The 13032-nt window shown below is 48.9% G+C and overlaps 1 protein-coding gene across 11 annotated transcripts in view; it reads left to right on the forward strand.

The window, feature by feature from the left end:
- The window catches only part of TENM4 (teneurin transmembrane protein 4), a 2472585-nt gene that overhangs the window by 1417722 nt on the left and 1041831 nt on the right, over positions 1–13032 (forward strand). The gene's annotated exons all lie outside the window — the stretch shown is intronic.

Below are 13032 nucleotides of genomic sequence, written 5' to 3' on the forward strand. Positions count from 1 at the left end.
GGCCTCAGACGGGTTTTCCGTGCTGTAGCAAGGGGGCTCCCAAACATCATTTTAAAATGTACTCCCATAAGCCCCCTTGCATCATCAACCAGCCCTGAATTTGACCCTTATAATAATAACGTGTCATTTAAATACACTTTTATCCAAAGTGCTTTGCAAAGAACATGTTATGTACAATTAGTACCTGGCGGGGGGCGGGGGGGCGGTTGAGAGGGCAGGGTAGCAGCCTCCCAGCCAAAGAGGAGGCTCGGAATTGGGGAATTACCACATGGTAATTCAGCGCTACGGGCCTCCTCACGGCTGGAGGCCGCCATCTTCCCCTGACCGGAAATCAGGTAAGTGATCCACTCCCCTACCCCTACCCCCTACACCCACAACAGACACTTCTGTCCCCAAAGGGACGGCTCCAAATATGGGATATGCCTGCATGGAAAGGAAGAAGGGACTACACGTAGTCCCTGCTCTCCTTTCCATTGCAGCCTTTTTTTTGTTTACTTTCTTTTTACTATTTACAGTGGCCGCCATGGATAAGGAGAACAGACTACGTTGCACTTCCTTGGTGGCCATTTTTGTATTTTTATTTTTCTGTAGCAAAACTCTGGTTCGTTTCGCAACAGAAAAAATATGCTTTTAGTACCACGGTCTTACGGGCCGGGGTACTAATAACAATGAGCCCCTCGCAGGGTGGGCATTACCATTTCATGGAATGCCCCGCGGCCTTTGTTAAGGCTGGAGCGTTCGGCAACAGAAAATAAATGCTTTTAGTACCCTGGTCTTACGGGTCGCGGTGCTAATCGAAATGAGCCCCTCTCAGGAGGGGCACTACCACTTCAGGTAATGCCCCAGGGCATTCGTTAAGGCCCTCGCTTTGCTTGGGCCTGTAACTATGGGCCCTGTGGTATAACCTGAAGTGGTAAAGCCCCGCCCAGCTCTGGGCTTATTGCTTCATTATTATTACCCAATCGAAATCAGCGCTCATTTTATCTACCTCAGACCGATGAAAGTGGGAGTCAACCTTTCTGGGATTCACACACACGACTTGCAGACAGTGGCGTCGCCAGGAATCAAATTTAGGAGGGGCACAGAGGGGGCCAAAGACAAAAGTAGGGGGGCGCAGACAAAAGTAGGGGGCCGCCTATAAAGGTAATGTGTGATGTCACAAGCACTCCTGCAGATAGGCTTTGGTGCACACCAACTACCCACACCCCACTGCACTTCCCCTCCCATCAGAATGCAGGCAGGTGTGTGTAGCTACATTCTGGGAGGGGCTGCAAGCTGCTCCATCACTGCTCGCTTTGAGACAAAAGGAGCATTGCAGTGTGATGTGCAGACATTTGCCTCAGTGAGTGACACAAATAATACCACGAATAGAGAACATGGTCACTGCTCGCCTTAGGTAGGGAGGAGTACAAGCGGGGGGGGGGCACATGGTTTCAGAGGGGGGGGGGCACTGTCTCCACAGGCCCCCGCTAGCGACGCCACTGCTTGCACACACAGATCACAGCAGTAAAATATTAACCCACTGAGCTATCTTACCAGCAAGACTGAACGCCCCGGAATTCAAAGAAACAGGACTAAATTAGCCTCTATTTGACGACACAGAGAATGTATTTTTGTGTATCATGACAATGATTGAGTTGCTTCAATGTGCTATGATCAGAGGTCCGGCGAGGGGGGAGACCCCCACCGTAGGGAAAAGCTGAAATAAACGTGTTTCTTTCATAATAAATAATGAAAAGGCCGCGTAGGAAGTGAAGAGTGAAGGAGACAAACAGGTGCAGTAATGATAATGATGTTTATTTTTGTTATTGTTATTGTTATTGTTATTATGCACTTATATAGCGCCTTATATACCATTGGTATGGTCTGAAGGCGCTGGTAGGTTGAACGCCCTTGGGAACCGAAGTTCAGATCAGTAGAGAGAGTAGGGAGAGTCAAAAGGTGCGTGTGTGCACCGGATATGTGTGCAGCTCGTGCGGTACACAAAGTAATAGCTGATTCTTATTGGTAGGTGTGGTGGTTGAGAGATCAGGAGAATGTGTTAGTTCTGGCAGGATTTATCCGGAACGGATGTGGCTGCGTTAGGCCTGAGGAGAACGCCTGGCTGGGGGTGTGAGACCAGCAGTGTTTACATAGAATGATGTGGAGTAAGCGGTGGATGTTCGTATGGGAACAGTTATACCGAATGGTGTCATAGTATCTCTGTGTTCTAGTTGAGTGGTGATGTAAAGGAGAGAGTAAGCGTGGGGTGTGGTAAGAATGGTTATATGCTCTTTCAATGTGCAAACTTCTAAAATCACTTTCACAGAGAGGCTACCGGGCGAACTTCTAAGTATAATTTTCCATACAGAGGCTATTGGGAACGTTTCTAAATTCAGTTTATCAGCGAGGCTACTAGGCACACTTCTAAGTGTAACACTCGCGGAGGCTATTGGGTACACTTCTAAATGCAAATTTTCACAGAGCGTCTACTGGGCTACATTTCTAAGTTCAATTTTCCAGAGAGGTTATTGGGCAAACTTCTACTTGAGACTTTCCAGGGTGTCTATTGGATACACTTCTATAATCAACTTTCACGGATGCTATTGGTAGCACTTCTAAATGCAGCTTTCACAGTGTGGCTAATGGGCACACTTCTAGATGCAGCTTTCACAGAGGATATTGGGCCCATATCTAAATTCAATTTTCCACAGAGAGGCTACTGGGCGCACTATTAACTTCATTTTCCAGCGAGGCTATTGGGAATACTTCCAAATTCAGTTTTCCAGCGAGGCTATTAGGAACATTTCTAAATTCAATTTACCAGGGAGGCTATTGGGCACACCTCTAAATGTAACTCATTGCGGCTAATGGGTACACCTCTAAATTTCACAGAGGGGTTGTTGGGCACACTTCTGAAAGCAACTTTCACAGAGTGGTTATTGGGAACACTACTAAATTCACAGCGAGGTTATTGGGCACACTTCTAATGGAACTTTCCAGAGTGTCTATTGGGTTCATTTCTAAATGCGGCTTTCCAGAGTGTCTATTGGGCACACTACTGAATGCAATTTTCATAGAGTGGCTATTGGGCTCATTTCTAAATGCATCTTTCACAGAGGATCTTGGGCACACATCTAAATTCAATTTACCAGAGAGGCTATTGGGCACATTTCTAAGCTTGACGGAGAGGCTGTAGGGCACACTTTCTAAATGCAACTTTTACATGCTAACTTTCACAATTCCGCCAAGGAGTGGACATGCCAACTTTCACAGTTTTAGAGTGGACATGCTAACTTTCACAATTCCGTCTAGGAGTGGACATGCCAACTTTCACAGTTTTAGAGTGGACATGCTAACTTTCACAATTCCGTCTAGGAGTGGACATGCTAACTTTCACAGTTCTAGAGTGGACATGCTAACTTTCACAGTTCTAGAGTGGACATGCTAACTTTCACAAATTCCGTCTAGGAGTGGACAAGCTAACTTTCACAGTTCTAGAGTGGACATCCTAACTTTCACAATTCCGTCTAGGAGTGGACATGCTAACTTTCACAGTTCTAGAGTGGACATGCTAACTTTCACAGTTCTAGAGTGGACATGCTAACTTTCACAGTTCTAGAGTGGACATGCTAACTTTCACAAATTCCGTCTAGGAGTGGACATGCTAACTTTCACAGTTCTAGAGTGGACATGCTAACTTTCACAATTCCGTCTAGGAGTGGGCATGCTAACTTTCACAGTTCTAGAGTGGACATGCTAACTTTCACAATTCCATCTAGGGGTGGATATGCCAACTTTCACAATTCCGTCTAGGAGTGGACATGCTAGCTTTCACAATTCCGTCTAGGAGTGGACATGCTAACTTTCACAGTTCTAGAGTGGACATGCGAACTTTCACAATTCCGTCTAGGAGTGGACATGCTAGCTTTCACAATTCCGTCTAGGAGTGGACATGCTAACTTTCACAGTTTTAGAGTGGACATGCTAACTTTCACAATTCCGTCTAGGAGTGGACATGCCAACTTTCACAGTTTTAGAGTGGACATGTTAACTTTCACAATTCCGTCTAGGAGTGGACATGCCAACTTTCACAGTTTTAGAGTGGACATGCTAACTTTCATAATTCCGTCTAGGAGTGGACAAGCTAACTTTCACAGTTCTAGAGTGGACATCCTAACTTTCACAATTCCGTCTAGGAGTGGACATGCTAACTTTCACAGTTCTAGAGTGGACATGCTAACTTTCACAGTTCTAGAGTAGACATGCTAACTTTCACAAATTCCGTCTAGGAGTGGACATGCTAACTTTCACAGTTCTAGAGTGGACATGCTAACTTTCACAGTTCTAGAGTGGACATGTTAACTTTCATAATTCCGTCTAGGAGTGGACATGCTAACTTTCACAGTTCTAGAGTGGACATGCTAACTTTCACAATTCCATCTAGGAGTGGACATGCCAACTTTCACAATTCCGTCTAGGAGTGGACATGCTAACTTTCACAGTTCTAGAGTGGACATGCTAACTTTCACAAAATCCGTCTAGGAGTGGACATTCTAACTTGCACAGTTCTAGAGTGGACATGCTAACTTTCACAATTCCGTCTAGGAGTGGACATGCCAACTTTCACAATTCCGTCTAGGAGTGGACATGCCAACTTTCACAATTCCGTCTAGGAGTGGACATGCCAACTTTCACAATTCCGTCTAGGAGTGGACATGCTAACATTATGGCAATCTATGTTATTTGGTGGTAAGATAGAGTGGCGTGGGCTTTCTGGAGTGGAGTGATTGCTCTACTCCCCTACCCATTCCACACTCACGGTTTTGGTGGTGTCTGTTGGTTGCTGGCTTCCTTGGCGTCCCCTGCGGACACCTGCTGACACTTCCTGGAGCCGCCTCTGTTGGAGCCGCCCTTGGCCATGGGGCCCTTAGCCGCTGGGGCTGCCGGGCAGAGGGCTGCCCTGGGAGGACCAGTGATGAAGGGCTCACGGCTCAATCAGAGCGGGGATGGGTGGGTTGGGAGGCGGGAGGGGAGTGGGAATCCGGAAGAGGGTGCGGGGTGGGAGAGGGATGCGCTGGGGCTCTGGGGGCCTAGTTGCCACCAATAGAGGTGTGCAGGGCCCGGATGGGCTTTCTTACCTCGCGTCGGCTGCCTGAAGTGAATGCAGGGGCCGGCGCGAGGAGGGTCGCTAGACCCTTTGGGCCAGGGCTCAGGGCCCAATCAGAGCGGGGATGGGCGGGTTGGGAGGCGGGAGGGGAGCGGGAATCCGGAAGAGGGTGCGGGGTGGGAGAGGGATGCGCTGGGGGTCTGGGGGCCTAGTTGCCACCAATAGAGGTGTGCAGGGCCCGGATGGGCTTTCTTACCTCGCGTCGGCTGCCTGCAGTGAATGCAGGGGCCGGCGCGAGGAGGGTCGCTAGACCCTTTGGGCCAGGGCTCACGGCCCAATCAGAGCGGGGATGGGCGGGTTGGGAGGCGGGAGGGGAGCGGGAATCCGGAAGAGGGTGCGGGGTGGGAGAGGGATGCGCTGGGGGTCTGGGGGCCTAGTTGCCACCAATAGAGGTGTGCAGGGCCCGGATGGGCTTTCTTACCTCGCGTCGGCTGCCTGCAGTGAATGCAGGGGCCGGCGTGAGGAGGGTCGCTAGACCCTTTGGGCCAGGGCTCACGGCCCAATCAGAGCGGGGATGGGCGGGTTGGGAGGCGGGAGGGGAGCGGGAATCCGGAAGAGGGTGCGGGGTGGGAGAGGGATGCGCTGGGGGTCTGGGGGCCTAGTTGCCACCAATAGAGGTGTGCAGGGCCCGGATGGGCTTTCTTACCTCGCGTCGGCTGCCTGCAGTGAATGCAGGGGCCGGCGCGAGGAGGGTCGCTAGACCCTTTGGGCCAGGGCTCACGGCCCAATCAGAGCGGGGATGGGCGGGTTGGGAGGCGGGAGGGGAGCGGGAATCCGGAAGAGGGTGCGGGGTGGGAGAGGGATGCGCTGGGGGTCTGGGGGCCTAGTTGCCACCAATAGAGGTGTGGAGGGCCCGGATGGGCTTTCTTACCTCGCGTCGGCTGCCTGCAGTGAATGCAGGGGCCGGCGCGAGGAGGGTCGCTAGACCCTTTGGGCCAGGGCTCACGGCCCAATCAGGGCGGGGATGGGCGGGTTGGGAGGCGGGAGGGGAGCGGGAATCCGGAAGAGGGTGCGGGGTGGGAGAGGGATGCGCTGGGGGTCTGGGGGCCTAGTTGCCACCAATAGAGGTGTGCAGGGCCCGGATGGGCTTTCTTACCTCGCGTCGGCTGCCTGCAGTGAATGCAGGGGCCGGCGCGAGGAGGGTCGCTAGACCCTTTGGGCCAGGGCTCACGGCCCAATCAGAGCGGGGATGGGCGGGTTGGGAGGCGGGAGGGGAGCGGGAATCCGGAAGAGGGTGCGGGGTGGGAGAGGGATGCGCTGGGGGTCTGGGGGCCTAGTTGCCACCAATAGAGGTGTGCAGGGCCCGGATGGGCTTTCTTACCTCGCGTCGGCTGCCTGCAGTGAATGCAGGGGCCGGCGCGAGGAGGGTCGCTAGACCCTTTGGGCCAGGGCTCACGGCCCAATCAGAGCGGGGATGGGCGGGTTGGGAGGCGGGAGGGGAGCGGGAATCCGGAAGAGGGTGCGGGGTGGGAGAGGGATGCGCTGGGGGTCTGGGGGCCTAGTTGCCACCAATAGAGGTGTGCAGGGCCCGGATGGGCTTTCTTACCTCGCGTCGGCTGCCTGCAGTGAATGCAGGGGCCGGCGCGAGGAGGGTCGCTAGACCCTTTGGGCCAGGGCTCACGGCCCAATCAGAGCGGGGATGGGCGGGTTGGGAGGCGGGAGGGGAGCGGGAATCCGGAAGAGGGTGCGGGGTGGGAGAGGGATGCGCTGGGGGTCTGGGGGCCTAGTTGCCACCAATAGAGGCGTGCAGGGCCCGGATGGGCTTTCTTACCTCGCGTCGGCTGCCTTGTATAGCGCCTTAATCCAAAGCACTTTACAGAGCACATATTCACATATTTACATACAGTATCACCCAACCGAAATTGGTACTCATTTATCGACCTCGGAAGGATAAAAGGCTGAGTTGGTCGTGCCAGGATTTGAACCTGCGAACTCTGAGCTATTTTATCGGCGCAGAGCTCACTTACCTGCAGTAGACCCTCACAAATTAAACATTCTGCCATTCGCATTTAGAGAACCGAGTTTGCGACTTAGGGTCAAGTACTTTTAGGCACAAAGCTATAATGGGAATAACCCAACTACAAGTCCCAGAATGCAAAGTGTCTCTTACTTGGTTTGTGTGCTTAAGGGGAAATAGACTACTTCATCTATCCCTCTGCCACCCCCTTTCTTCTGTCACGGAAAGAATTGGACGTTAAGCGGAAGCTGCTTGTATTCAGAAATGAATACATCTTGCAGCGCGTGCCCGGCCTCCCACCTCACTACAAAACCTGTTTATACATTTTTAATAGCTTTGCTCAATTTTGTACGGCTGTTAGTTTTCATGTTTCAACTGGGATGGGATTTCTGTCGATAAAATGTTATTCGAACATAATGTATTTATATGACTCTGACTTCCCCGTGGGATTCGCAGACACATAGCAGCTCCTGTCGGCGCCATTTCCCTTGGAGCCGGGTTCATACTGTAGCTCGCCGGCTCGGGGAGCGCTTTCTGGAAGCGTTCTGCGTTGAGCGATGGAGCAGCTGTTTCTGCACAGAACAAGTGTGTCACGCCTGGTGTAGGACTGTATTGTTTTGGAAAACGTCCATTGGTGTAATGGGTACATTTCCGGGTGTATCCTCAGGGAACAAGTCCTAAAAAGAAATGAGGGGTCACGCTAACATATGTAATGTTAATTCACGTCATAGAAAGTAGACAGATGTTAAAGTGATATATGCTAATTTCAAACAAAAAGGAGCAAAAACCCCAAAGATGTGCCTTTCTTATATTGTTGCTGGCAAGGTATAAAAGACGTGCACCTTTCAGACCAAAAACACTGTGTTCAAGTAGTCATTGCAAAGACGGCGTGGGGGCCTTTCAACTTTTTCAAATGAAAGGGGCCGCGAGCCTCAGGGTTACCCACAGCATCTGCCCCTATGTTGCCAGTAAGCAGTCATGTACTACAGCACAATATACATTTTTCTATTTCCGTTCTGGAGCTTAAAATGGGCGCTTTGCAGCGCTCACATCACAAGCTGTGTTTTCACTTCCAATGGGATATACCGACGTGTTATCGTTGATTTCCAACAGTGGTTCCTCCATCATCAGCCACTTGCTGTCAAGGAAGGGGTTAGAGGTTCACAGTGGGCATTGTGAGAAACCTGAAGGTTTTATCTCATGTAATCCCCGGGGATCAATGATACGTGTGGCCAGCAAAGGGCCACCGCTCATGGATGCCAACCCTTGGTGCGGACAAGCGAGGGAGGATCACCTGGATGAAGGATTCTTGGGGAGCGTTAGAAGGAAGACCCCAGGTGAGACATGGTATTTTCCAAAAGTGGAAGAAGCGAATAATGTAACAGAAGACTTTATGGGAATTCCAAAGCCTAATCTTGGAAATCTGAAAAAACATTACAACTCTATACTGAAAGGAAAGTACTAAACAAAAAAAGGAGAAGTTACATTAAATTCTAAGGCAACTATTCTTTCTAACAATCCATCCGCCCCTTTCCTCCGACTTTCAGAGTTGTTGTGAATCCCAATTCTCTCATTCAATATCATTATTACTCAAAGAGAGCGAGACAACGAATAAAAGAGAAACACCATTTTCCTGTTATGCTAAACGTTTTCATAAACATGAAACCTACCACAAAACTATTATCCCCACTGTTCTAGCAATTACAGATCCGACACCTCTAATATCCTTAGAGGATACTACAACTCCCATCTTCCCTATGACCGTCCTAAAACTGAGACGAGGAAGAAGACCAAAGCTGTGAAGATTACCTATGGCAATGTTCCATGGCTCTGTCCCTCTAACAAGGCCAGGTAGGGTCAAACACTTAGCTACGATCAAAAACACCTGAATCCAATTCAGAATCGTACTAAGTATAAAAGGTGGCACCTAGATTCACAAGGGGAGAATGGAAAGCCAGGAAGGCAGAGGTGAGTTTGAGAAGGAGAGCAGGCGAGATGGCAAGCAGTTGAGCAGAGGCTATTGAGAACCAGGCTTCGGAGAACGGGATGCCGAGATGCTACAAGGCTGCAGGTTGAAGCAGGAGAAAGCGTAGCGAGGGTGCCATTTCTCCAAGAGAAATGGTTTGTCAAAGGAAGCCGATAAGCTGGTTAATCTCTTTGAATGTTGTGCCAAGAGATTTCTCGTTTCCCTGGGACAGCGAAGCCACCCAGGAAGGTCTGAGGGGCAGGAGGGGAGAGACCCTGACCTTGGATAAAAGAAACGTGAAGGACTCGTTGTTAAAGTAGAGCCAGTGAGTTCAAAGTGATGAGAGCAAGCAAGGTTACGCTTAAGAAGTGAGATGCATTGAAAGAAAGCTTTGCTTGTTTTGAACTGTGATGAAACAAAGTAACAGAGTGGTCCTGTGGAATGCCGCATTGTCAAAATTCTCTGTTAAAAGTCTCTGTTAAATGTGAAAGTTAAACAAAGTATCACTGAGGTGAAAAGCGAGTTGAATAAAGTTAATGAAAGGGAAAGCTGATGGCAAAGGCTATGGAAAAGAATATTGAGTGTTGCAAGATCCTGATGGGGATCGGATGAAAGAGAACTGAGTGATTAAATGAATAGACAAGAAAGTGAAACTTGTTGGGGTGCTAGGGAGCACATTTGAGACGAAGACAAGGAAGTGGAACTTGTCGTGGTGCTCACGCTTGAGGACAGACAGGCTTCGAGAGCCCTAAAATGAGCCTGGCGCAAAAATCCCAATCAAACCACCCTATCATGGTATAAACGAGCAGTGTAGGAATTTGACTGTGATTATCTCGTCCAAATCCACATATTACAACAATAGGATTGACAACGCCCATTCGAATGTCAAGATTCTCCTCCTACCAATCGAGACCGCGTAAAGGATTCTGCCTCGTTCCAAGAAATCCATAATGGCGACATGGCTAAAATTGCATCCCATAAGAAAACGATTAGGAATATCCAGATCTCATCTCAGGGACATGATGCTCAGATGAACAGCCCCCAAGTGCCCACTTCTAAATCTAAAAACATCCCATGCTTTAACTTCTCTCATTACGCGGAAGAACAAGTCACTAAGATTATTCATGGACCCAAACCCACCTCTTGCCTGGGTGACTGCTGTCCTGTAGATGTCTTTAAAGACTCACTTGAACTCCTGGCCCCATGAATGACCAAACTCATCAAACTTTCCATTGATGATGGTGTGGTTCCCTCCACCCTAAAGGAAGCTTGAGTTACACACCAGCTTAAAAAAGCCAATCTCGATCCGCTGGTGACTGACAATTATAGGCCCATTACCAACGCGCCATTTGTCTTAAAGATCTTGGACAAACTGGCATACCTTCAACTTCAGAAGCATATTGAAGAATATAAGATCCTCGGCCTGCACCAATCGGGTTTCAGAGCTCAGCATGCGACTGAAACCGCCATGATGGATCCCAAATCTACCTGGTTGGCATGGTGGACAGAGGACATCCCGCCCTGCTGATGCTTCTGGACCTCTCTGAGGCCTTCAATCTGGTGGACCATTCTCTACTGGTGACAAGACTGGGGGAGGTCACCCATTGTTCCAATCAAGGCTTTTGTTGGATATCTTCTTTTCTTGGCCCTCGGACAGTACAGGTGTCCGTTGGTGAGGATAGCTCTAATCTGTTATTCAAACATGTGGTGTCCCTCAGGGCTCCTGTGTGTCCCCCACTTAGTTTAACATTTATATCTGGCCTTTGCTGGATCTGCTAGATGCCCTGGGTGTCCGATATTCAAACCATGCCGGTGACACTCAGGTCGTTCTTGAGCTCAGTGGAAAATATGAGCAAGATCTGATTGCCATAAATAACATCTATGACACCATCCAGGCATGAATGGCAGGCAATTAACTTGCATTGAATTGCAACAAAACGGAGCTCTTGATAGTTTCCTCCAGAGCACGCCTGAGTAAACTAGCACCTGAATATGCTAACTTTTGTATTGCTGGCAATACCATTGCCATATCTAAGAAAGTCAACACTTTATGGGGTGGACCTAGATGAGGAATTATCCATGAAACCACATGTCTCCTACGTTCGATGTACGTGTGGCCTCATCACCAAGTGAATAACATATATTCGTCCTTTCCTCACTGCTAAAAACTGTGCGCTGCTCCCTACAGCACTTGTCAATTCAAGACTGGACTATTGCAACAGCCTGCTGGCAGGCACCACAGATCTCAACATTCGGGCTTTGCAGGCAGCCCAGAACAATGCTGTTCAGGCCATCCAGGGCTTATCCAGGTGTGCACATGCCTCGGATGCCAGGAGGGCTCCTCACTGGCTGCCAATAAAGCACAGGATCACACATAAGATCGTAACGCTGGCTTTCATATGTCATTCTAAAACCTGTCTGGCATAACTCATTGATCGTGTAAAGCCCTGTGCTAACACAAGGAACCTTCGTTCCTCTGCCGCTCCAACTTTCATCCAGCCCAGATATAAACGGGTATGCTTTGGAGGGACCTCTTTTGACGTCCAGGCTACCCTGCAATGGAACCTTCCCCCAGTCTTATACGTCTGGCTGTCAACCTGCCATCTTTCAAGAAGGCAATAAAAACGTACCTTTTCAATCTCAAACCAGGCTACTCTGAGTCTTAATGAAACAGGTGTTCCCTTGACCTCTCCTCTGACCCTTACCTCTTTACCTCTGCTTGTCATTTGTCTTGTTCTGTCTTTCTCTGTGCGCTCTGAGGTCCAAGGGCGTGTGGCGCTCTATAAAAATAAAATAAATAAAATAAATAAATAGTATAAGAAATTCGATAACCAGAATGCAACAGTGTTGGAATGGTCAGGCATGGGAATAAGTAAAGCTGTGTTGTTTCGAAAGTCTTTGACATAAACCGCATGAGGAAAGCAGGAAGACTGGATAAGGGAACTCCATGTATCAAGATGATGAAATATTGTAATGCAAAATACTAAAGAGTTGAAAGTAACCAGTAAAGAGGGTCTAAGCTCTGGTGAGGAAAACTGGAAAGATCCACCCAGGAACATTGTTAAAGTAGCACTGTGTTATGCTAGAGAGCATTGAATAAGGCGAGGGAACCCTGAGAAAGAGAACATTGTTAAAACAGAACTGTGTTATGCTAGTGAGCATTGAATCAGGCAAGGGAAGCCTGAGAGAAGTGCATGAACTGTGCTGAATAAGAAAACTATTGCACTGCCTTTTTGTGAACTGTTTGGAACGAACTGAACATTTTGAGATCCTGAGTGACTTAAGCTTGGGGAAGGGAGCTGAGAAGAAACTCCATGACCATCCTGACATTCTTTTGAGACACTTATATATTTTATCCAATATCCTACACATTGTTAAGCTAGATTGTGAGGGCAATCATAGGTTTGGCACAGACATATTATTTACTTTTGACAGACAGACTGATCCCAGAGACCTGTTAGGAGTGCTAGATGCCAAGAAAGGACACATGATCTCAGGGATCTGTTAGGTGTGGTACATACCAAGAAAGGACACATGATCCCAGAGATCTGTTAGGTGTGCTAGATGCCAAGAAAGGACACATAATCTCAGGGATCTGTTAGGTGTGCTAGATACCAAGGAAGAAGGCATGATTGCAGGGATATGTTCGGTGTGCTAGGCACCAAGAAAGGACACATGATCTCAGGGATCTGTTAGGTGTGTTAGATACCAAGGGAGGATGCATGATCCACAGGATCTGTTAGGTGTGCGAGAGGCCAAGAAAGGACACATGAACTAATCTCATGGATCTGTTAGCTGTGCTAGATGCCAAGAAAGGACACATGATCTCAGGGATCTGTTAGGTGGGGTACATACCAAGAAAGGACACATGATCCCAGAGATCTGTTAGGTGTGCTAGATGCCAAGAAAGGACACATGATCCCAGAGATCTGTTAGGTGTGCTAGATGCCAAGAAAGGGA

This window comes from Ambystoma mexicanum, chromosome 7q (genome assembly GCF_040938575.1).
Source record: "Ambystoma mexicanum isolate Mex_15411 chromosome 7q, UKY_AmexF1_1, whole genome shotgun sequence".
In the NCBI taxonomy this organism is placed as follows: domain Eukaryota; kingdom Metazoa; phylum Chordata; class Amphibia; order Caudata; family Ambystomatidae; genus Ambystoma; species Ambystoma mexicanum.